Genomic DNA, 25,575 nt, shown 5'->3' on the forward strand with positions numbered 1-25,575 from the left:
ATCAGCTCCTGCACTACAGGAACATGCTGCCAGAGTAAAGTGGGCTTGGCTTTGCAAGCATGTGAATTCTCGTTTTCCATTCTGAATACGCCATATACTATTTTCCACACCCTATTAAGGATGAAGCAAGTCAACCATTGCCACAGTTGGCACTGAAGGATACCTCCTGAATCCCTCCTGCACTTCCTCAGCCACCAGCAGTCCACAGGCACACGGCCCTTCAGCACATGCAGGCCCAGAAATCAATACGTGGTGCAGAGCAGTGACCTTAAGCTCCTAACGAGAAAACAACACATTCAGAGACACAGTGCTGGTTTCCCAGTTCATCTGAAAGAGGCTTTGATCGAGAACCAAGCGGCTTCACACTTAGGGGCAGCTTTCACCTTGCACAGCAGTGCAGTGCCCGTTGGTATTCAGGCAGTGTTACACCAGACAGCTCCCAGAAAAAGAACAATGAAACTTAAACTCTAAGTGATGTAAGCCTGAAGATCCTGACAAATTGCTTCCAAGCTAGGTTTTATTCACCTCTTGCAATTTTATTGGGGCCTCTCAATCTGCCATCGGGAATCTCAGAAGGGTAATTTACAGCTCTGGTGGTTCGTTTAGTCGGTGGTTCAGCACCTTCCCAGCTCTTCCCCTCTAATGTCATATTAAATCACAGGCCCAGGAATTAGCATGAAGCTTGAGCCCATTCCATTTTTCAGCTAGTCCAATTAACTTTATTTTATCCTCAGTGCCTCACTGGGCTGATCCAGTGCCAGTACCCTGTCTGCGCGCCACGAAGAAAGCAGAAGGCTCCTTGCTGACGCTTTCATTCATTTGCATTTTAAATGCAAATTATTTTAGTCATAATTTATTCCCATAAATGCTAGCAGTTGGCTTGTCACTGACAAGCTAAAAAAAGAGAAGGAAAAAAGCAGCAGGCATTTTCAGCCTTCTGCTGATTTCACCAGCAACGAGTGGGCTTTGTGGACCCGAGTACTGGCTGCACCACGCCACGGGCCTCGGCCAGAACCCATAAATTAACGGTACAGAAATGTCTCAGGCTGACATCACTGCACAGAAAGGGGGAGGAGGAGATCACAGAAATCACATTGCTTCCACATATACAAAGGGAAACTTTGGGAAAGGCATTTCTAAGACATTTCTGGGCATTGCTAGAGCCTAACGTGCTGTCTCATGCTGAGCAGCACCCAACGCACTGCAGGCTGATCGGACTTCTTACTAGGCTCCGTATTTCTCAACACAAGGCATCCAGAAAAGCACTGAAAAGGAAGAAAACACATGTACCTGCTGGCTACGCTTCAGCTAGAGGATCTCATTAGTATGAAAAAGTGAACTGGAGCAATGATTGGGACAGAGAAACGCCCAGCCTTACCCTCCGAGTGCTGAAAGCTGGGTCATTTACAAATATTATTTATATATTCTAGCTCCCATAAGCTCTGCTGTATTAAGAAGTATTATCCATCCCTGCACAGTACCTTTCATCCAGCAATCTCAAAGCTGTGTTGTTGAGGATTAATTCAGGGATTTCCTCCTATCTAATCCTATCACTTTCACCCAACTCCATCGCTCACCCCACTGGGTCGAGGTGATCACACAACTGCTGGGAGAAACGCGACCGCATTTATGGCAGGGACACAATCTAACAACCATTTTGCATAAAATTAAATGCCTGTCCTGTCAATTTTGTTTGGCTTTGTTCATCCCAAATAGCTCTTTTTTTCTTGCCTGTCATGAGATACCAAGAGCCAATTCAGGTAATTGCACTAGCACTATCCACTAGTTTAATCAATTAAGCAATACCTAATTGCTCAGAACAATTAAAAAACACCAGGCTGCAAGGTTTTGGCATTGTTGTTTTGTTTTTAATATATAATTACCTTGTTAGCAAGAATGCAATTAGATTAAGCAGTGATTAAGAGAAAGGTATGGCTATGGCTAATCCCGTATGGTGCAACAAGTAGCAGGATTTTTGGCTGATTTCCCCACAAGCAGATACTGGAGGTCTGTAAGATGCTGACTCACTCCTGCAGACTCCTTCAGGCACAAATAACTCACAACTTGAGCAGAAAGGAGACTCAAGGTTTCAGACAGGCCCTTCACAGACAAAATTGGATGTGAAGATTCATCATTACGGAAAATAGTACTAACAAGTTGGAAAGGAAAGAAGATGATGGCATTTTTGCAATGGTTCTAAGGGTTAACATCTCAAGCAAAATCTCAGTCTGGGGAGGGAAAAAAAAAAGCAAGGTGGAGGCAATTCAGTGTCTCAGTGCTATAGTTTCTATAAATGGTCCTGTTACATTATTGCTGTTCTTCACTGAAATAAGAAGTGTAGACATGTACACTGCTCAGCCCAGCCACCTGTGCAGCAATACCACGCAGACGGTATTTGCAGGATTTGCTGATGCCTTCAGCTCCTGTACTATAAAATTGAGCCTCTGGTGCACGTTCCTGCAGGAGACTGGGTCTCTGTGAATTCATAGCATTTCTGCTAGCATCACCAAAGCACGCAGGACGCGTTTCCCTGGAAGCCTGGATGTGCTGAGTAAGAAGGCAGCGCAGGAGCAGCCTCACACAGAGGTCCCCGGGAAAGGCAGTGGAGAGGGCACGAGGCAGGAGCAAGCTCTGAAGTTTGGCTGCTCAAAGTCAGGGAGATGAGGTCTGAAGCTAAGATTAAGGCTTTGAGAAACGGTCAAGCTGGAAAGCACGATCCGGTCTGAAGTCAGAGACAAGGAAACTACCAGAAAACAAACACCTGAGTAAGCCTGCCAGCGCTGATGACAAAGTCACTTGCTCTGCAGCCCTTTTACGTAGGACACTCTCCCTCATTAATCCCACATGATCTTCTTTTCTCCTCCATTCCCCCTAACAAAACCCATTACAGCTGTGACACTGACAGCCACAGGGCCTCAAGACATTAATTATTTCCCTGGGACTTGTCTCCGCAGAGATGTCTCACTGCACAGGGAAGCAACAGCTGTCCAGCTCAGCACATGGACCCGCGGTATTTATTTATTTTTTTCCAAATTAGCTGCGGAGGAATCAGGATGAGCACGTTGGGCTACGTGGTGTCTACACTTCAGAAGAAAGGCACATCCAAATGTTGATGTTACCTCGCACGTGGGCACAAAGTGTCTGCTCCTCAGCCAGAGGTCTGCCTGCCTGCCGGGGCTCTGATTACGGTGCTCAATCTGAGATAGCACCCATGGGTGCAGCCCTCGAGCTCCTGGGATGTGCCCACGTTTTTCAGGGGCAGAAGCATGCTCAGGGGTCGGAAGGGATGCTTGCAGGCAGCTCTGCTTCTCCCCCAGGCTTCTCAGCACCCAGTTTGGGGCTGGTGCAGTCGGCAGAAACACGGGGCAGGAATGGTGCCGTCCTGCCTGTGCACCCAAAACATCCAGCTGCCTGCCTCCTCGGGTGAGACAAGTAAACCAACAGCCTCTTCAAGACAAAACAGGTTCATTGCTGTGTGCGATCTCCATGTACCTGCCTTTCTTCATACCCTCTGGGGACCCATAGCCTTGGCCTTCCTCTTCGGTTCCTGCCTTTTCCATCCAATCCCAAACATCACTAATGGTGATGCCTGTCCTCCACGGCTCCTGATGCATGGAAAACTTCTCTGTGTCGTTGTCTGAGCAGTTCATCTTTTGGAAATCTCCCTTGAAGACTCCTTTTGACTGCCACAACGCGCCCCAACCCCTCTCCTGTTCCTGCAGCACCTTGTTTTATCTCAGGCTGTTATTCAGCCAGCAGCTCTCCCCTCTCCTTGGATTCGGCTCTGGAGGATGAAAAAACTGCTGCTCGTGGGCAAAACCTCGTTCCCCATCCTACATCAACGTCCTCATTAGCCTCTCTGTCCTCAGCAGGAGACACCCACACCCTCGGCCACCTCCCAGAGGGAAGGAGTGCTGCTGAGAACCCTTCCCAACCCCTGAGAGCAGCCCAGCATCCATCCACGTCACCTTGGTGGTGCTCCAGGACCCCTGCCAGGCAGGGAATGGGGAGGAGAGGTGCTTTATGACCCCAGAAAACAGCAGGCACTGGTCTTTTGTACTTGGCATGCAAGAATTTTTGACAGGAATCGAATGCAGTGAAACCACGCGGGGCTTCAAAGGGAAGCTCAGTTCTGAAATTCAGAGAAAGGCAGCACCAACAGCACCTGCACTTCCTTGTGTCCCTGCTGTTAGGGAAGGAGGCTTTCTCTCAGCAATGGGACTCAACAAGAAGATACACAGACAAAAGCTCTGGGGCTTCGTCCACAGCAACCTCTCCAAATCAAATTAAGAATATTCTGCTGAGAAAGCACCCGAGCCAGAGGCTGCCAAACATCCACTGCTGTCCCTTCCCTGAGATGACAAGAACGGGGGAATATCAAAGCTGGGCAAGGGGAAAAGGCCGCCTCCCTTCTCGAGGAGCCATAAAGCCACTGCAGTATCTCAAATGAGAATCCACTTTACAATAATGGTGCATAAAACAGCTAATGTGATTTACTCCCCAGTGTAAAAGAGGCTTGCATATGGATCGGGGTTCCCTGCAGCAATAACAGCAGCGACTATTAGCTTAATCCTTTAAGTACTGAGCTCACTGACCACTCTTCTTCACTGTTAACCATATGCAAGGACAGCAAGATTGTTACGAAAGGGGTTTTATGGCTGTGGGTCTTCCTCCAGCTTTTAATATGAAAATGATTTATGATGCTCAAAAGGAACATCACATGTGTCTGCAAAAGCTATATCCCACACTTAAGTTAATTACCCCAGCCTGCCTAGAAGGCAGAGTTGGTGCATTTCCTGAGATCCCTTGGCAAGAAGATGCTTTCATTGCAGCAGGAGGGCTGGGAAGCACGCTGGGTTTCTAACCTCATTGACTACTGAGTCACGACTGCTGTCTCTTCCTCTGCATCCTCATTCATCAAAAGCACATATTGTTTCAAGGAACTCTGGCTCCCGTGCATTTTGGCTGACGGTTAATAATCAGGTAATATACGAGCACAATATTTATGTTTTACTGGTGAGTTAGAAATGGAAATCACACACCAGGCTGGGGCAGCCGAGATTATTTATTGCCACAAAAGGAAAAATGGCTTCAATTTATTTAGTCATATAATAAATAGAAGAACTCAGCCAAACACAAACTCACTCTTTACTCAAATTGTGCATAATGAGTCGATCTCCCCATACCCTTACATCACATCCATCATCACAGCAACAGTGCAAGAGGCCTCTTGGATCTCCAAGGCCAGCCCTCTGCTAGGGCACGCAACAGAAAGGACATTGCCCGAGTGCCAAAATAGCAACAGCACTTGTCAAACGCATGACAGCGTGGTGCAACCGTGCTGTTCTCTCAGGGCATCATGGAAGTAGCTACAAGTCTGAGTGCTTACACTGCAAAACCCAGGAGATAATCACCCAGTGCAGGTGAGCCCCAGGAGGGATTGGCATCCTACAGGGGGCCCTACAGACTGGGCTGGAGAAGCAGTTCCCTCTTTCTGCATATCCTAATTCTTGAATTAGCCAAGTGGTCCTCACTGTATCTGTCCTTCGCCTTCTATGTAGGACAAGAGACAAGTTCATTAGATTTATCCAGATACACGCGATGCTCTTTGTAGCCACCTCTCCTCCCCTTTGCTCCATCAGTAGATACCCGATCCAATAACCGATGTCTCCCTCCCATACTCAGCTTCCTAAATGCGTTACCCATTCTTCGCATCACCTTCTTTCAAATGTTCCATATTCTGAAGTTCCTGCGATATCACTGCCTGCTACCACCACACACCACAGACCTCAGGCTTCAGCTGCTTGAGGCAGTGACCCCCTTCACTTAATTGATTTGGCTGACTAATGAAAAGGGAGAAATATGTTAAGGGAACAAAACAGGGAAGACACCTACTCGAGAATAACATAAGCAAAAAAAAGGAAAAGAAAAGGTCTGTATCGAGATGTGTCCTACACAGCTGCAAATGCAACTTCGAAGGAGACACTCTCATGGTTCAGGAGAAGACAACAAAACCATACCACCCCCACAGCGCTCTGCTTCACTCCAGCTTCCTTTTGCCTCCTATTCCTCCTCCTGCTCAGGCACCTTCCCAAAACTACCTCCACTTCGAGGTGGAGTTTGTTCCCCTTCCTGCAACCCGCTCATGCTGCTTTCTCTCCCTCCCACCTCTCTGCATTAAATCACTGCTGTGCTCCAAGCTCTCAAAGGACAGAACTACCACTTCTACGAACACTTAAAAAAAAGCAAAAAACTTGCCTGTTTCAAAATAGCTGCTTGTCTGAAGTACTAGAGACCCCTGAGGGCAAATCAGGCTGTCTGTGCCTTAAAACAGGTGGCTGCTTCACACATAAAGCCAGTTAAGGGCTATAACATAACCTCTACTTCCTTGTTCTACTAACGTGGAAATAAAAGTGGCAAATAGAGCTGATCTCATGTTTAAGTCAAAACAAAATTCACAATACTAAAACAGCCTCCATAATTAGCTACACTTATAAGTCAATTAAAATTCAGTTTACACAGCTGACAGCAGCTGCAGGTGGTCAAAAAACACACTGGAAAGTAGCTGCTAACAACAGAGCAAATTACCATAAGGAGTTTCTTTGCAGGTTAGCAGTAAGGGTGCCAGATGAGAGCAAGCTCCTCACAAGATCTCTCAAAGAGCAAGTGGTCAATTCTTCCACAAGATATTAACAGTTACATCTGAATTTCCTCCTATAACAAGGAAATAAAGCTGTCTCCATGAAGCACCTAGTATACAAGAGAGGCACGCATGCAGCAAAGTGCCAAAAAGCATCACAGCTCAGGAGACAAGTTCTCCCTTTCAGGACTGAGAAACACACCTTCGTACTTTTTCCCCCACTAAATATGAAGGTGTTAGCTTGAAATTGTCAATTGCTATTTCCACCAAAGACTCAAAATAACCCTCCTGTAAAATCAGTTGATTCACAAGCATTTCATCTTCTAACTGAGCCAACAGAAAGAAATAAAATTAAATTGAAAAAGTGATAGAAGAAAGCAAGTGCTCGATCCAGTCTCCATATTTAGACTTTTAAAGAAAAACATTAATACACGTTTCACAGGGACACCCAGCCTTGAGCTTGTTCTTTCTCCAAAAGAACCACGAATACATCCCCAATGAGCCAGAAACATTGGGGTATTTACCAAAAAGTGCATCCCAAGAACTGACTGCTTGGTTCACCCTGGGGGCTGTGAAGCTCAGCAGCCTGAACCAGAGGGTTTTAAACTTTGGAAAGACCACTTAGGGATCTGCCACGAGCAGCTGGGAGGTAAGAGCTGACTTTGCACGGCTTGAAGGGTTTCCGACAGGCAAACCAACCCTTTGTAGGGCTGGATGGCCCTTTAGGGCTGCCAGGCCTGCAAGGCAGAGGACCAAGGTCTTTTTTTTTCATTCCAAGTGGGAAATTTAACAAGCTGCCCCTGCTTCAGCACCTCAGCACCACAGACCTGACAGCAAGAGGGCCGAAGAAATAAAAACGAGACAGCCACACGCGGTATCTGTACACGGGTGTATTTAGGATATAAAACCAGCACAAAACTCGGTGCTGGCACAGCAGCGCCAAACTTCACAGCCCCACGCCCAGACGCGTGGCTGCGCTGCCTCCTTCGAGCCCGCGAAGCTCCGGGCCCCTCAGGCAGCGGGAGGGGCCCCAGCCCCGGGCCCTGCCCAGGGTTCCCGCTCCCCGCAGGGCTCGGGGGGCTCCAGGCTGACCCCCGCCCTCCCCTGAGCCCCTCACAGGGCTGACTGCCGGTGCCCCCCACCGTCTCCCCCTTATATAACCTCCGCGTCCCCACCGGCAGCCAATCCGGGGAGGGGGCGCAACGCCCCCCTCCTCCCGCTAGGCCAATGAGAAACGGGGGCGCGAGGCACGCGGCCAATCAGGAGGGGCAGGCGCCCCCCCCCCTCACGCGGCGCCGCTCCCCAGTACGGGCAGGCAGCGCTGCCCGCTCCCCCCCCCCCCCGGGGGGAAAGCGCGAGGCGCCGGCAGCCCCCTGTGAGGGCGCCCTACGGCCGGGCGGCCCCAACCACTGGGGCGCGGGGGGGGGGTGGGAAGGGGGCTGCCAGCGAAGGCCGCGCTGCGTTGCGGAGGGGAGGGGAGCCGGCCTAAGCACGGGGCGAGGGAGGCGAGCCGCCCGCCGTCACGGAGGGCTGAGGCGCCCACAGTGCTGGGGGGGAACAAGATGGCTCCAGCATACACCCCCCCGCCCCCCCCCGCTACTGAGGTGCCGGGGTCCGGACCGTACCATCGGGGGAGGGGGGGGGGGAGCGGGGGTGGGGGCAGCCCCTTCTCCCTCCGGCCGGGCCGGGTGGGGGATCCCGGCTGGGGCGGGGAGGGGGGGGAGCGGACCGTACCTCTCCCGCGGGGGGGCGGGGGGGGGCGGAGGGGAATGAGTGCGCCCTGCTCCCCCTCCCCCCCCCCACTCGCGGGAGCGAACGGTTTGTCCCGGCCGCAGCGCTAAGGAGCCGCCAGCTCCGGGCGCCATCTTGGGTGCGACTAAAACAACAAGTCCAAAACCCCCGGCGGGGCCCCGCGGCGCCCCCGGGCCGCGCTTCCCTCCCGGACCGTCCCATCGCGTTACCTGAGGGGGTCCCGTGCGGGTGGCGCGTCCCGGCCGCCGGCGGCGGCCCCGCGGCGGCCCCAAACCCCCCCACCTGTCCTCACCTCACAATGGTAGCTGCAGAACGGGAGGGGGGGCGGCCGCCCGGGCCTCATTACCATAATCTGCCTGGCAACAGGCTGCGGCGCCGCGCGCTGATTGGCTGAAACGCGCCCGCCCGCCGAGACGGGGCGCAAAAGCCGTCAAGAAAAGAGTCGGGAGGCAGGCAGGTCAGGGGGCCGGGGTGCAAGGGGAGGGGGGGGCAACCCTCACGGGGGGGTGGGGGAGAGACCCCCTACCCGGGCCTTCACTCCCCCCGGGATGCCCTCCACCAATCAGAGCGCCGCTCTCATCCGCGCTCCTCTCCGCCGGGCCCCTTCCCGCCAATCCCAGCGCTCGTCTCATGGCGGCGCTCCGCCCCCCGCTGAGGGAGGCGGTGTGGGGGGGGGGCGCAGGGGGCGCCCCCTGGCGGCGGGGGGCGGGGGGGGCCGCGGCCCTCAGCCCTCGGGGCGGGCGGGGAACGGGGTCGGGGCCCGAGGCCCCCCCTCAGCCCCTCCGAGGGGCGACCCCGCGGCCCCCCGTGGGCTCCCGCCGCCGGGGGGCGCCTCGCCCACAGCCCTTGGCCCCCTCAGAGCTCTGCCCTCAGAGCCGCGCCTCAGCCCGTTATTGGCCAAAACACGAGGAAATGCACCCAAAAATGCCCCCCCGGGGTCCCTTCAGGGCTGAGGTTTCTTCCAGGTTTATCGCCCAGAGCTCCACCCCAACATGGGCTCCTGTGGCCCAGTGACCCAAAGCCCAGTGCTGGAGGAAGGGCAGAATTTGGCTGAAGATGACTCACGGCTCCTACAAAAACTGCTTCTCCTCCTCCTCTGCCCCAGGGGAATAACAACAGGGGCAGTTCTTGGTGCAATTAAGCCACTTCTCCACTCTGACTGTTAAAAGCCCGATACAGTCTTTCAAATCGAGGCCCATGTGTACGCTGAAGTCATCCCCATTTGTACTGACCTGTCCCTTCCATGAGCAATCAAGATAAAAATCAGAGATGCAAATTTTCTAACTTGTGTTTAGTAACTTACATCTTTAGCCAAGAAAGATTTTTAAAACTGAAGCGAGTGGAGTTGCTTACCCAATTTGGTTCTCCACAGTTCTTCTCAACTCCTCTGGGCAGTTCTCTTAACTTGAGTTATGGAAGCTATGGAGTCAATTTCTTTCTCTACCCTGTAAAACAGCTTCAATTTCATTATACCACGCTGAAATGTTGGGATAACAAATAGCACAAGAAAAAATATAAGACCAAACAAAATTGCTTTATTTCCCACATGTCTTAACAGCGATTTGTACTCATTCTAGCAAGTCAGAGCGTTTTCATGCTGTTGTATTTTTATTTGGGATTTCTGAGAGTCTCCCTAACATTTTGAAGACTTGAAACATTTTAGAACTGACTTGGATACAAGTGTGGTATTGTGTCATGTTTTCATGCAACTGTATCGTGCTGCAATTGAGCACAAAACAGCGCAGGACTTCAGGGCTGTCCTTTCCTGGCACATGGGTCATGTTCTGAAAGTTATTTGGGGATATTTTCTTCCCTTAGCTTGGAAAGACTGATTCAGGGCAAGTGCACAGTGGATGTAGCAGGCTGCCAGATGCAGAAAAAGCATGCTGCTCTGATTCATCATCTGCAGTATCTGGAATCTGATGTAATGCCCATTGTATTTCCCACATTTAATGTGTTCTTTCTGATGCTCCAGCACAGGCTTTGTTTTTCCAAAAGCCTCGTGCTGCCAGAGTGAGAGAAGCCTTCACATTAGGTTAATTTATTTATTTCTAGTTCTCATAGATAGTCCAAATAATTTCCCTGTTCGCCTGTCTGGAACAGTGCTGTAACCCTTCATTGAATCCTCCTTTCTCTCATCTCCTGGGTCATCAGGTCTGTATCTCCATCTGCATTGTCTCGTTTGTATACTGCTGTTTCAGCACTGCCTCTGCTGCATGTGTCCTGCCTTGCCTATTTTGCCTTCCCCACGGCCTACACGGCTCGTTTTTCTGGACCGCAGCGCTGTCTCCCACGCAAGCGTGTGTATTCTCATCCTCCCAGCGAGGGCCGGCCGTGCTCTCATTTCAGGCTCCAGCTGGAAAAGGATGCTGCAACCCCGCCCTGTTTCATTTACTTGCAAATATCTTTTTGACCCAACTCATCTTCTTGAGCATCTCCATCGCCTAGTAAAACCACTGCCACAAGCCTTTACCTTAACAAGCAAACCCCCAGACCTCCTCCCTCCAGGACCACCGCTCCCTAAAGCTGCTCGGAGACCCTCCAGCCTCCTTTCAGACCGCCAAAGCTTTTCTGTTTTTTTTTTCCTGTCTATATCTCTTTGTTGCTGCTTTTGTTGGGGCTGATTTTTCATGACGTTGTCCCATTCTGAGAGGCATGTAGATTAAAACATGACAAAGAAAAATGCTCAAGTGCTGTAAACTCATTTGAGTTATGTAAGCAGACCTTGTCTCGCTGGCCCTGTTGACCTCTCCAGACTACATCTGTGCATGATAAGTAGGCACTTGCATCCAGGTTTGCAAATTAAACTGTGCATGGGCTGTGCACTGTAGTATCCATTGAACTTCCCTTGTGCAAGCCTGATTTAAAATACTAATCTAGAAGATGGAAGAAAATGTTTGTTAGAACCTTCTAAATTATATTGCAACTGAAATGTGATTACTTTGCATCCTGCATGGAGAATACAAAACACGGTGAAGTTAATGATATGAGTTTACTGATTTAGAGTAAGCCACAGAAAATTTAATTAAGATTGCTTCATGTAAAACATACAAATGTAACAAAATGCTCCTGTTTTGGTTTCCAGAGCCATTTTCCCCAGAGAAGAACAAAAAACCTTTCTTTTTAAAAAGGTAAATTATTCCCCTTATTCTGCAAGGAAAAAGTTTCACTAAAAAGTTTGGCTGTAACCGTGTTTAATAGCATCTACCAAATAATCTCAAAATTGCTTTGACTTAAAACTAAGGGAAAGGTGTACCATTAAAGAAAGCATTTCATCACATACATGCACTTTTGACTACCTTTTTTTTTTTGTCATTCATTCCCCAGCATTAAATAAATATGGTCAGCAGGCAAAATAAGTGACAAAACAATTTACATGCCCCATAACAATCCTTATTGTGCTTTTTGTAAGAAGCGCATCGAGTTTTAGGAAAAGGCAGCTACTCAGTTCACCATGAACACCTACTAGAAGCCATACTGTATATGAACTGGGAAAGAGTGTTCTGGCTGCAGAAATGCCTGTAGGAAAAGCACTTTGCCATTTGCATGCCACCATCTCCCTCTTCCATTACAAAAGGCTGCCGCTTCTGAAAGCATCTTGAGGTCTGAGTTCAGTAGGAGGGAAAAATCAACCACAAAAGTTTGGTGTTTCACAAGATCTGAGGTAAGCTGCTTTTGTTCGCAGGCTTCTCCAGAGCAGGGCCCCTTTTTCCTCCTTTTTGTGCACGGCTGCTACAGGGGAGCATGGCCCATCAGCAAGGCAGCAGCTTGTGGCAGCAGTAAATGCCCACGCTCACAGACACATATGGGAGCACTGATGCACCAGAGTTTTTTTTTTTTTTGCATTTCAAGACTTTTTAATTAGAGCATTTCCCAGAAGCCTGCACTGGACAGATGTAGTTCAACTTCAAATCCAGGTCAGCCACTTGATCTCGGATTACTGTGCATTTAGTCCCTACAAACCTCTTCCCCCAGAAGGACGTTCAGCCTTCACACGATTAGCCCCGCAGCACTTGCAGGACATAACCCAACTCTGCTCAGGTTCAGGTGCCACCAGCAGCCATTCCTGGTCACACAGGGGCATTGTCATCAGGGCAGATACTTGTGCATCAACCGCACAGTAAACAAAGGATATCTTCATTTCCTCTCCGTTAAGCAGGCTGGGATGACTCCAAACTATTCATGATGTTTGTTGATATTTCTGAATGTGCTAGAAGTAAAAAAAGTTGACCAGAAATAAAACAAATATTTTCTCTCAGTGTTAGTACCGTATCTAGGCATTATAATAAAGACTCATCAAAAAGAATTTAAAGGACTTCAGTTTTCTAGAACATTTTCCTTTGTCCAGCCCTGGGAAAGGTCTTGTTATTACAGGTCCCTTTGACAGCTGTTTTAAAAAAAGAGAGTGAGTTGATAAAATCAGGCTTAGCCAGCCTCTGTTGGGAAAGATGGGATCCTTCAGAGATATTCCTCTTACTTCTGGATACCTTTAGTTGATAAAAAAGGCAACGTGGAAAAAGTTTGGTGATAAGTTATATTTGATGCTTGAACTGCAGCCACATTTTCTGAAAACCATGTTTGATAACCTCATTTAGGTATGTGCCAACCACAGGTGCTATTTGCCCAGGCTTTTTGTAAAACAGTAAAAAATAAACCCCTGGTCTGGGGAAAATCCACTATTAATTTCAATAGGCACGAGCTGGTTAGTCTGTCTCCATCCCAGATGCTCAGAAGTGAGGAAGTGAGACCCTTCTCCTTGGTGTAGGAGCTACAGGGGGGTTCCCAGCCACCGAATCCATCACAGCCACCACGAGGTATCTCCTGGGCAAGCTTCCTCTTAAGGGAAGTTGAGGTTTTTGTTCTTGCAGCCTTGACCGGGAGACTCCTCTGGGCGTCACTGAGGACAAGTCAGGGATTTTTTTTTCAAGGCCTATTTCTACTTACATGTATTTGTTCTCATGCCAAGATTTTTGCGTTGCTTGAAGAGGGGACTTATTTTTTCTTTCCCCAGTGTTTATTCTCCTGATGTATTTATAGGCAGCAGTCGTACCCTCTCCTGGAGTTTGTTTTGTTGGACTGCACAAGTCACATTCCTTTTATCTTCTCCTGTACAATATGTTCTCCAATCTCCAGTTTGTCTTACTAGCTCCTCTGCTGGAGTGCCGCAACAGAACATTTGAAAAATAGTTTAAGTTACGTGATACATTTTTTGAAGTAGCTTCAGAAAGCCTTATTGATTTTTAAGCAAAGAAAGCTTCCCCTTAAAAGTCTTCAGCTCCTTGCAAGAGAATAGATTGTGAGAGCACCCCCACCAGCCACAGCCCCATCCAACAGAGCCCAAACTGGAGACAGCAACCAGAACCATCTGAGAATCATCGACAGACCCCAAGGAGATGATGCAGGTCAGTACAACCAGGAATGAACCCTCCAGGCCACAACACAGCCTGGCAAAGGCAACCAAGGTTAGACAAAACACAGCAATCACTACTCAATCCATGCTCCTCCAGGATCACTCAGGTGAGGAGTCAAATCCCAGGGCTCTGCTTAAAACAAGCACCTGGGCCTGTGGGTGGGCACATGGGTGGGGGCCCTGGGTGGGGCTGTTTGGGGTTAGTAAGATTTATTAGTGGCCCCGGGTCACTAACATGATGTGTTGTTGTTGAAGTGCTGCAGGTAAAGCCTTGTTCCTACAGCAACTCTGGTTTTCTGCTAGGCCTTCCACGTTTTGATGTGGAATCTCTCTTAAGATAATGTTATTGTTCCTACCCACTTCTATTAAAAATCTATGGGCCTGAGATAGAGTAGCAATTTAAAGTTTCAGGGGTGGTTGTGTGTTTTATTTATGCCTGTTTATTCCCCACCCTGAGGCTTGAAGTTTTCATATACTGCATTTTTCAAGTTTTCCTTCCCCAACCTTCTCCTAATGATCAAGAAGCTGGAGATTTGAAAAGAAAGCTCCTAGTGATGTTTTCCCAGAGGGTTTGGGGATTTTGTTGTTAAGTGTAAGAAAAACAACCTTTGTAATACTGGCAATGTTGCATTGCTCTCAACATCTCTGGTATTTGAGACTGCAGTGTCCTGTTTGAATAACTGACCCTGCAGAGAGAGCTGCACAAGCAGACACCTGCAGCAGCATGGGGCTGTATTGATTTAGATGTCATTTTGGATTACATTCAAAATATTTTTGCAGAGTAGTTCTTTGCAGTTGGATGTGTCCTTCAAGAGGATAGTTGTCTCAGTGGAAGAGAAATGTTTACTTAGGTGACTGATTAGTGTAAAGGAGGGGATGTTTTGAAACTAAACAGAGTTTGAAAGGTAAGTATATTCCACCCACACTATAGACAGATACCCAAATGTCTTTGGAAACGAGTGTCTTAGAAGAACAGTAGGTATCAAATGGAGCAAATGTATAGCGAGTGCCAAGATTTGTCAGTGAGTTCAATGCTGCCTTATCTCTACAACTGACAAAAGGAAAATGGTATCATCTGAGACAGCCATTAAGCTTGAAGCTGCAGCCTCTGCCCTGGTACAGATGGCTACAAATGAAAAACTCCTGCTGCCAGCCAGACAGGAAAAACATGGAAATTAGCAGCCCAGAGGAAAAGCACAGGGCTGCCCAGAGCAGGGAATTCTGGCAGTCCCAGACCACACTTCAGACAAATGACATTGGAGGAGGGATTCAGATACTGTACTCTGCAAGGAAATATTGTATTAATCTGTTTTTAAGAAATCTTAGTGTAGTGAATGGAACACAGCCCAGTTATTTTTACCTTTTTTTTTTTTTTCCTTTCTTTTCCTGTTGTTTTTCATTGGAGGAAATACTCCTCATTGTCAAAGCTCATGTGATGTTATTCAAGAGCACCCAAATGTTATGTTTTCCAGGTGTGCCCAGACACCTGGCCAGCCACCAAACAGAGGTGTTTTCTTCAAAGCAGCGGATTTACACGGTAAGGCGAGCATTCATTCTTTCAAACAATTATGACAGTTCTTAGCATTTCTCTGTTATTACAGAATTGTTCAACTGTTGCTTTGAACTCTTGTAACCTCAGCCTGCATACAGTGGAAAAATTCAGGATTTGCTCGCCTGAGCATGAAGCTCACAATAAAATATTTGCTGCAGTTCCAGCTGAGAGTGCTTGTGCGTCCTGCATCACGTTAGGTTTGCTCTGCCTTAATTTTGCAGGAGCCCTTCTGGAAATTTGTATCAAGAGTTTTGCTTCAGTAGAATTGATATTTCACAGTACTCTAAAATCCATTTGCTCAGGGAGGCAATCTTTAAAGATAATAAAATATATTTGGAGCTCAGGCTGGATCTGTGCTGTAAGTTCTGTCAAAGGATCCAGAATTTGACCCCTGATTTTCAAAATGATTTGAAATTTTCTGTCTAGTGAATTTGACTGCATAATAGAGCACCAGAGTAATAGCAGAGCTATTTCTTAAAGCAAATTTGCAGTCATTTTGATCAAGAGACTTGCCAGTGACTTTGCCCATCCAAAAAGCAGCCAATTTTTGCACTTAAGTGTCTTTTTTGCCGCCATGGTTAGATTGTCCTGAAAGTTATTATTTTAAGTGCTGAGTTATTTAGGAAGGTAAAGGACAGGAATACACCTAAGATTAGGTCATTTTACACTTCTGAGATCAGTCTGATAAGGCTGAATTAATCTCCCCGGTAAATTCTGTTTCATCCAAGAACATCCTATTAAGCTGAATGAGCCACTTCACATTCTTGCTGTCCTTCTCAAATGCAAAAGGTTGTAATGAAACGTCTCCTTCTGCCTTAATCTTTGTAATGAATTCTAGAGCATGGCTCCCCTTCTCTGCCCTCTGCTCACTATTTCTCTACAGAACTTCTAGGAAACCTGCTGGTGATACCTGTTTTCATTTCTTCCTACACAAGTTCCTCAAAACATTCCACCCTACTTTAAAATGCTAGAAACTCCCAGCCCAAAAGCTATTGGCATGCAGAGTTAAGTCTGTGGCTCATGCTTTTCCAGACTCTTGTGTAGGTACAGACAATCACAAGTGACTGCCTTGCTGGAACCAGGGACGAGAAACTTCTCTGTGGCATTGCAGCTGAAGCAGGGTGTCTCGCACTTCGAAATCCCTCATCCAAGCCCAAAAGTTTGAAATGGTAGTTGGCTCTGAACTCAGGGAAATGTTTGTGTTTTGTTTTGTTTTTCACACATACTTTTGTTAGATAATCTGTGACCTGGGGGAAGAAGTGATCTGCCAAGCTTTCTGAATCCCTTTCCAGCTGCAGAGGCTGGTGTTGGTAGAAAGGTTGAAGCAGGCACCTGGAAAGAACTGTGTTGTCTGAGTAAGAGATGACTTCTTGCTTCTAGCAGGGCATGAAGAAAAGGAAAGAGGAGAAACCAGCTGCCTACCTGAGCACACCAAGGAGCTGCAGTGAGGAGCCAAATATGCTGGAGATTGTTTAATAGGTAGTTTTCACAGACCTGCATCAGAAGGCTGTAGTGCAGCCCTGGTACTTTTTTCTCCCAGGATGAATGCAGCCAGGACGTCGTACAGCAGCCCGGCCTCCACAGGTGTTGTAATAGTGGGCAAATTACATTTTAGTGCTGACTGGGTTTTGAGTTTTTTCTTGCGGCTTAAGCGTGTTGGATGAGTTTAAATATTACTCCTCTGTAAACCTCAATACCTCTTGACTAAGAAAGAGAAAACAATGCATGTTCCATGCCAACTTCAGGTGTAGGTAAACAGTGATGTTATTACTATTTTCTCAGAAGTAGTGTTTTTTGACTGTGTAGGCCATATCTGATAAGAAAACTTCTCACTGACCTTGATATTCAGGTAGTCCTCCTGCTAACCTGGTAAATGCCAGAAAGGATACCTGGCTAGCACCCTTCACAAAGTGGTTTATCCACATAGCCCAAGGTTGTCCTGCTCTCAGAGTGGTTATATTACCTCCATCACTCTGATTTACTAGGCAGAGACACGATTACTGCATTCAGCCAGGACTGGGTGAGGTGGTATCGTCTGCTGTGGTCAGTGTGAGAGCACCCTTGGTGGTATTAGAGGTATTAACAAAGTCAGGCGTTGGTCATCACAAACCCACTGTCTTCCTAAAGGATAGAAGTGCAAAGGGATCCTGCAGTAAATGTATAAAGAAATGGCTTGTTTCTAAGTTGGGGTTTTTAGAGCATGGTTTTGATTCTTTGGTCCTTCCTCAGACAAAACTCCTGCTAAAGTAGATACAGTAAAATTAATTAAATGACTGTGCTAGCTGTGCGTTGAAATCATTTTAGCAATGCTTTGACAGCTTGTGAACTCCTCATTTGCTTCCTGTGAAGCAATCATTTAAAACTCATTTACTTTTCCAGTTTCAGGTTTGTATTTGATTTCCATTCTCAAAGCTAAACAGAAAAAAAAAAAAAAAACAATGCCAAACATGAAACTGAAAAGTGCAGTTACGCTGCTAACTAAATCTTGCCTTTGCTTAATCTTTATTTGACCCATTCACTTTCTGTCATGGTGCCTGCAGAAACTGTACAAAATATTTTTACAAAATGCTATTTCAAATAAATAGAGCAACCACAACACTGCAAAAACACGTTAAAGACACAATCAAGATGAAAAGACAATTCAATATTCCTTTAAAGCATACTGGGAATCTCTCTCCTTTCAGAATCTTTCATCAGGTTTCCTTTAACACCTGACATATTGGTTGATAACATAAATACAAAATAAAAATGAATGAAAGAGCCCTCTACCGTGCAGAATGCAGGGTTCCTTCACGATGAAATACTCAATAGTGAATCATGCAATTGTTGGAGAGCTGTTGGCAAGTGTTTGAATAAAAGGCAAAAAAAAAAAAAAAGATTTAACGTGTGCAGTATTTTTCCTTTCCCTAATTTAAAGAAATATTTTCCCAATGCAAGAGCCTTTAAGGAAGAGAACAACTTATGTAGCCATAAACTCATTTGATTCTTATTTTTCACTGCTGTACTTCTTGGATTTGTTTCTGGTAAATTATTTCTTGCCCCATGCCAGATGCTGTTTTCATTCACAATGAAGTAATAGTTCTTTGTTAGTGATATCACAGTATTATACCACAGTCCTTATTGTGACTTCTCAAATTTAGCGTACTGAAATACATTCTTTGTTGGTTGTTTGGGGGCTTTTAGATCTAGGGCTTGATTGAAGTCAGTCTGTAACAAAAAAGAAGGAACAGAGCCCAGAGATCTTGGACAGTACGCAATTAGCAGAAAAACGTAGAAACAAAAGAAGAGCAAAAACAAAAAGGTTGAATATTTGATATATCCTGTCTCTTCTTGCGTAGACAGAGAAAAAATATGAAATAATACTTGTGTGATTTGCTTTTGTTCAGGCTTTGATCTGGTGTAGGCATTTAACTGCTGACCCTGCCAATGGATATATTGGAGGGGGACAGGCTGAGGTCTGCTCCTGTTCCCCACCACTCTGTGTGGTCTCCAGCCAGAGCTCTGGTGCTGCACCCATTTGCTAAAGCAAGTGTATCCACATATGAATAATTTCTAGTTCATTAACTGAATCACAGGGTTGGGCTCTGCTATACATAGGCTAGAAACTTCGCTGTTCCCTTTTAGACATGTGATCTGGGGTTTCGTATCACGATGACACAGTTCCATCCTGGGCTGGTATAAGGCTTATTAAAACTGGTGTGTGTGTTTGTGCCAGTGTCCGTAGAAATGAATCCTTCTGAAGGATTACATAAAGGTGTCTTTTCCAGAAGACAGAACAAATACAAGGAAGCCAGTTTAGTTACTTAAGGCCTGGTCATTCAAGGAGTGAGTGGAGCTCTCTGGATTTTCAAGGCAGGCTACAGCACTTCACACCCAGTGGGTCTGTGTCAGGCTGTAGGGGTGTGTCTGTATGTACACATGTATATGTACGTGTTTAAGCATACACTGATAGAAGGATATAATTGTGTTTTTTCCCCTTAAACATAAACTGGTTATTATGAAAGAATGTAAGATGGAAGACATTCCTTTTGAAACTGGTAAGTAAATATTAGTTTAAAATCTTTGCAAGATAAACACTTTTTTGGACAGCTCTTTGGCCTTTCTGCTCAATGAAGGAGCTGTTAAACAGGTCTGTTATCCAACTATTTTTTCAGGATGAATGGAGAAGGTCTCATTAGTCTTTTTAACAGAAGAAGGGGAGATATTTGTAGTACCTGATGGAGTACTGATATATTTAAATGTGCTGATAAATGAGATTTTACAAAAGAGAAAATGTGGTCATATCTTGCCCTCATTGTATTCCACTTGAGACTGCACCGGGTTGTGTGTTGAGGAAAAAATAAGCCAAAAGCAGTTTGGGGGAAACTATTAAAATGAAGATAAATGAAGATATCTGGCTGACCAGAAGAATCTGTATTCATGTAGCAAATGTTACATTACTCATACTGCAATGCTTTCTGAAGTATATTTTTATATCATCACTTTCCATTTTAAATTCAGGTTTTAAATCCCCGAAGGGAATTCACTACCAGCCATTTGCATTTTAAAGTGAAAACTCAAACCTCAATAGAGTGCTCTACTTAAGACTCCTTTTATATAACTTAGCCAATGAGCTACATCTTGGTGGAGGCCTTGGAGTCGACTGAGACAAGTCAGAAAAACTTGGAACACACCTCGTTTGGCTTTATATAATGCAGAATATGCAGGTATCTGTGCAAAGCTCTCCTGTGAAGTGCTGTTTTCATGAGTGTGGGATGGAATGCCTTTGGAGGCAAAGAAAGACCTTCAACCTTTGGCAAACCAGGATGGCTAGATAACAGGCTACTCCCTCTTTCAGTGTGGGAAGGGAAATCATAGTTAAAAAGAAGTAAAATACAGCGTGGCTTTTAGTTCAGCTCTTTACAAGACAGGGGAAACAACAGTAGGTAAGTTACAGAAGAAGCAAGATGGGTTTTCTTAAAACAAAGATCTCCTGGGGGCTGACTCATCTTCTGAGAAAATGTGATTCAGGAAAGAAATGAAGTGGGCTGTTCTCCCCCTCAGGCCATGGGTTTGCAGGTGGAAGCTGTAGACGGTTCACTCCTTCCCTTGGAGACATTGGGATTCATCTTCTGCTCACATGTCCCAGTTCCTTTAGCTGCATCTTGCTTTATGTCTTCATTCCACTGAAGCAGACTTCAAATACATATATTTCTTCATTTCTTATTGCCAAGAGATCCTGTGTTCTGACTTCTTCCTGCTGAAGGCGTTTAAAAGCTTTGAATGTACTGCTACTTCTTATCTTCTTGTGGTCTTCCAAAGAATTGCGTGTTTCAAAGGTTATAAACAAAAAACAAAATGGTGCAGAGTATGAAGCCACTCTTTTAAATGAGTTTATAAATGAATAGTACTAGAGAGCACTGTCTTTATTTGGGGTGTTAAAGTATCTGGACCCACTTGTAGCGCAGGGTCTGCAAGTGTGAATTCCTGTGCCTAGGAATTCCAAAATCCCACCATTTTTCCTGTAAACTTGGTTGAAGATTGGGCTTTAAGTCAGAGCAAGACCCTTCAGCTCCTTCCCAAAATGTGTTTTGGTGGCAGGAAGTGGGAGGCAGAGCTTCTACATCCTCTTTGCTGCTACCTCATGCTTATTGCCCTTGTCTTCACGTTGCATGTTTCAAGAAACTAAAATATTCCTGTGTTGACATAAGAATGACTGGGTAGCTGGAAGCCATGAGGCTCCTAATGATGACTGCAACAGGAAATGTCTTAATATTTGTTTAAACAGAATGATGCAAACTGCAGCAATCCGTGATACCAACTGAGTCGGGGGGGGGGGGGGGGGGGCTTTTTTGGTGGAGTCACTTCGCTCTTAAGCGCATTATGCTGCTGATAGAAAACGGTTACTAGAAATAAACCTTTGCGCCATCAGACGTGAAATGTTCAATAGACATGAAATGTCTCCTCGGCTTCTCAAAATTCCTTGCTGTCTGTTCCTGTGTCATGTTACTACTTAACACACCCTGTTGCTTGCAAACTGAGTAACTGTACAAACAAGTGATGGGGGAGAAATGAGGTGCCTTCAGTGTGCCACAAAAGAGCTTGTTAGCACAGGTTATTCCATGATGCCTGATGAAACGCGCGCTGAATCAGACCTGATTGCAGAAGGAGGGGTAGATTTTTGTTGTTGAATTGCACTTATCTTCAAAGCTGCTGCAGATGATTCTACATTTATTCAGCAGGAAAAAGTCCTGAATTTTTACATTCTATGTTGTTCATTGCCGTGCCATTTGTTAAGATGATTTGGCTTTTAATCCACCAATGAATACTGAATGAAGAATTCAATCGTGAATCAGATATCTTCTTTTGCTTGCCAGTAATACAAGCCATTTTTATTTTCAATTTCAGGTTTCTTTTATTGCACGGGACAAAAATAAATTATGAGAGAAAAAGTTAAAATTGTTCTTCTCAAGCAACTCTCTCGCATCAATGCTTAATCTTTCCATTATGCGTGATATCATTAATCATCCTACTGTAATATTTGACACACGTTTGTGGGACAAATTCAGATCTAATATAAAAGATGCAATAATACTGACTTATGTGGAACTGTAGCTAATTATAACATATTTGAATTTTCATCTTTCATGAAAGACCTCTATAAAATGAAGAACCTTTTACACTGCTGAAATGAGAGTCTGAATGAAACTGGCAAGCAGACAAGGGGAAGAATGAAATGTTGTCCAAGGACAATAGGAGAAATTTCAGCATCATAATGAGCCAATAACTGGAAAATATGCTCAGTTGTTAGTGGATTTTTTACTTGTCTTTTTCTTTAAATTCTCATATGGCTTCTCTGGCACAAATTGCACTGTTCAGCTTAGTCAAGTTGGAATTATTTGGTTGCCCATGATTTAGAATCATAGTTTTAGGTTGGAAAGACTTCAAGATCAAGTCCAACTATCAGTCTGACCTACTAAGTTTCATCACTAAACAAAGTCCCTTAGTGCCACATCCGCATGTCTCTTAAATACCTCCAGGGATGGGGGTTCCACCACTTTGCTGGGCAGCCTGTTGCAATGTTTGACCAATACATTCCTACTGTTCTCAGAGACTGAATAACATCTCTTCTAGTCTACCTGCAAAGACAGGAATAAAGATGATGGGAAACCACGGCCATTGTGGTAAGATACTATGATGCAGAAAGGGGAGAATTTACAAAGTATTTTCCGCAATGCAGCCTCTCTTTTTTCCCTCCTCCTCTTGTGTTTTGAGTTCCATGTGTCAAGTCAAGTGTTTGTTGCAGCTCTTTGAAAACACATTAGACTTGAGATCTGTTGCTGTGTTAGGCACAGAACAGAGCAGTAGGAAAATGGCTATCAAGAGTTAAAGATTCATTGATGTAATAAAAGGTAGACTTTTCCTCCCTTCCCTGTCAAGCCATTTTAAAGATGTCATTGAGGAGAAACAGGCTCATTGTCTACCACTATTTACTGTATCATATCCTTTTTTGCATATTCCTCTGCTAGTTTTCCTCATGCCTGCAATTCCTCTTATTTTTTAAGGTACAACTGTTTGCAATGCATCTGTTCTTATTTTCATTCTTTCGTTCTTCTAAACTCCACTGTATTTCTCTAGAAATTAACTATCTTAAACTACCTGTGTCACCTTATCTTTCAAGGCCTAGAAGGTCTGTCTTTTTTTTTTATCCCCTTTCTAGGGAATATCTTCATCCTCTGTGTGTACCTTATATTTTAACTCCATTCTTTTTCAGTGAACTTTCCTTCTTTGCATTGCTGCTGGACTTTGTGTCTTGTTTGCAAGTTGTCTTTTTCAGTCACAGATGGGAGACTGAGTTGCAAAACTGCAGGAACCCTACATTTCCACAAAGAATTTTTGCAGCCAAATATAGATGTCCAATACCAAAGTAGGTTGGCAACTTTCTGATGTTATTTACAGGTTTTGGAGAAGTGTTATTTCCCAAAGGCACTTACATAGCTGGATGTTGGATTGAATTTTAGTTTACTAATAAAAGTTGTGTATTGCCTTACGGTTCTCAAACAGCCTTGTTCACCAATGGAGGACTTGTCTTAAGCATGGTATGGCTCATGATGAGTTGTGGCAGTTAACTGTATATCATCCATGCAGGTTGTTTAATATATATTTCTGCCTTCAAGCACTCTTTATATTTCTTACTGCTGAATTGTAACTGAATTAGGAGTTCTTACCACTGAAGCACACCATATGCTCTGGTAGTTTTCTAAATTGAGTTAGCATTTTACCTCCTAAAACCAAGGCTGGCTCAGCTCTACCTTCGCAACCTCTAACTTGCACGTATCTGTCATGTAGAGCTACTACGAGTGATATGATCTGCCATTTAAATCTTCAATCAAGTTTTTTAATTAAGAGCTGCATAACATTACTGTTCACAGGCGAGATCAACTTTATGCTTTAATTTGTGGAGTCTAAGAGACTGGTGAGAATATTCAAAGGTTTTCTCACTTTTGTGAACTCATTCTCTGGTACTGGCGTGATCTCAGCACATCTGCTGAAGCTGCTGCTCCGAGTGACTTTACTGGTATCAGACACGTTCCTCACTGACTTCTCTTCACCATTTTTAACAAGAGTTTATCATTGCCCTTTTAGGGCACGTTTTTTGCTCATAAATATGCTCGTTCCATTTACACAGTTGTGGTCTTGCCAGTAATAATGGAGAGGTGCTCACTTGAAACATTACTTACAGAATAAGCAGTACTGGAGGATTTTTCTCTCTAAGCCAGCCATGGCTGAGCACAAGATTCTCAGTGCATCTTTTCTATAGGTGTGCTGGGAAAAGGATGCTAAAAGCCCTGCAACCAAGCATATAAAATAGGGTTCTTGGAAGTAAATGAAAGCTGCTACCTACCTAACAGGGTTAGCAATTGAAAAGGCATTCTAGGGAATGCTGCAGCCTTGCAGCAGTTCAGTGGTACTGTTGTCAGAGGCAACAACAGATAACTACTAGTTCTAATCTGGAATTATCTACGCAGAAAATGTTGACATGCAGTGGTCATGGCTTCATGCTTCGTAGCATAACCTGCTGTTATGATGTTGACTAGTACTTATTTGAAAGCAACCACCACCAAAAGCTTGCGCGATCCCTGCTGAAAGTGCTTTTATTTTATTTTTTAACTGCTGGAATTGCATTTGCATTTTGCTGTGTAAACACACTGTTAGGCAGCTCTGGACAACCATCTGCATGATGAGGGAGATTGCTCCGATCCCAGAACAGCCATCTCACAGCAGAGCCAAATGATACTCCGCGAGGCCGCTGGCTGTGAAGTCTGTGCTATGTATTTTTGCTACACAGTACAGGAACTCGTCTACAATGTATGGAAATCTCCAGAAGTTATAACCACTGGGCTAAAAAGAAGTAAGAGGTTCTAGACAACATTAATTGTGTGAGTTATTTGCACTTCCATGGAACCTTTCACCTGAGGATCTTAAAGGGTTTTACTGACATTAATGAAACCTTCCTGTGCCTCGCTGCGTATATATTAAACACCATCTCCCCATTAATGCCAAGCAAAACAAAGTAGCCCTAAAATGACTTTTCCAGGGTTGCACAGCTTGGTGCAAAGTGGTTCTCTGGGATGTGACAGATCATTGGTAGGCTTTGGAAGGTAATTTTCAGCCATTACTGTAGTCTGACACTCCACCACCTTGCACTTCTCCTCCGTGAAGGCTGCATAATAGCTGATGGATCATGGCAATGGTAAATCCACTCACCCTGTGATTGCTCCTTTCACTGTTATATGCCCTATGGCTCTAGAGACAGATCTATGCTCTGTTTCAATCTCCTTTTCTCCTTGCCCTCCAGCAGTCATGTAAATTCAGTTATATTCAGAGCTCCTAATGACCACGAAAGATAGAACAAGATCTCCTGGTTTAAAACTTTTCTGTGGAGGTCTGATTTCCACGTGAAGGGGAATCAATTAGTCTTAATGAGTTCAAATTAAATTTGTTGCATGTTTTTTAGGTAGTACACTGAGCGCTGATGGTCTTGCTTTTGAACCAGAATATGCTGTGTTCCAGCCCTGTGATAGGACTTCAGCTCTTACACATTGGTGTGTCTGCAGTGTAGTACTAGAAGGTGGATTTGTTACTAAAGGTGAGAAGTTAAGCTGAGTTCGTACCTCGTGCTTATCTGTGAGACTTCCATATAAGTCACCAGATTCCAATGGCTTGTCAGGGAAAAATGAG

The 25,575-nt window shown here is 45.2% G+C and overlaps 1 protein-coding gene and 1 long non-coding RNA gene across 16 annotated transcripts in view; one reads left to right on the forward strand and one right to left on the reverse strand.

Moving 5' to 3' along the window:
- The window catches only part of PRDM10 (PR/SET domain 10), a 44,957-nt gene extending 36,132 nt beyond the window's left edge, over positions 1-8,825 (reverse strand). For 4 of the 7 annotated variants that reach the window (XM_068659415.1, XM_068659417.1, XM_068659418.1 and 1 more), the window contains exon 1: positions 8,602-8,739. The gene's annotated coding sequence lies outside the window, so the exon portion shown is untranslated. The other 3 variants (XM_068659413.1, XM_068659414.1, XM_068659412.1) reach the window with 3 other exon arrangements.
- Positions 8,713-25,575, forward strand: LOC137843780 (uncharacterized). 9 transcript variants are annotated; one of them, XR_011089679.1, is made up of 5 exons: positions 8,717-8,849; positions 9,765-10,546; positions 11,478-13,794; positions 15,275-15,339; positions 16,590-25,575. It is a non-coding gene; the product is annotated as an uncharacterized lncRNA (long non-coding RNA). The 9 variants fall into 9 exon arrangements; XR_011089676.1 differs by having other exon boundaries at positions 9,765-10,316; positions 10,448-13,794; XR_011089675.1 differs by having other exon boundaries at positions 8,713-8,849; positions 10,448-13,794.

The sequence above is a fragment of the Anas acuta genome, chromosome 23 (assembly GCF_963932015.1).
Source record: "Anas acuta chromosome 23, bAnaAcu1.1, whole genome shotgun sequence".
NCBI classification, from domain to species: Eukaryota; Metazoa; Chordata; class Aves; order Anseriformes; family Anatidae; genus Anas; species Anas acuta.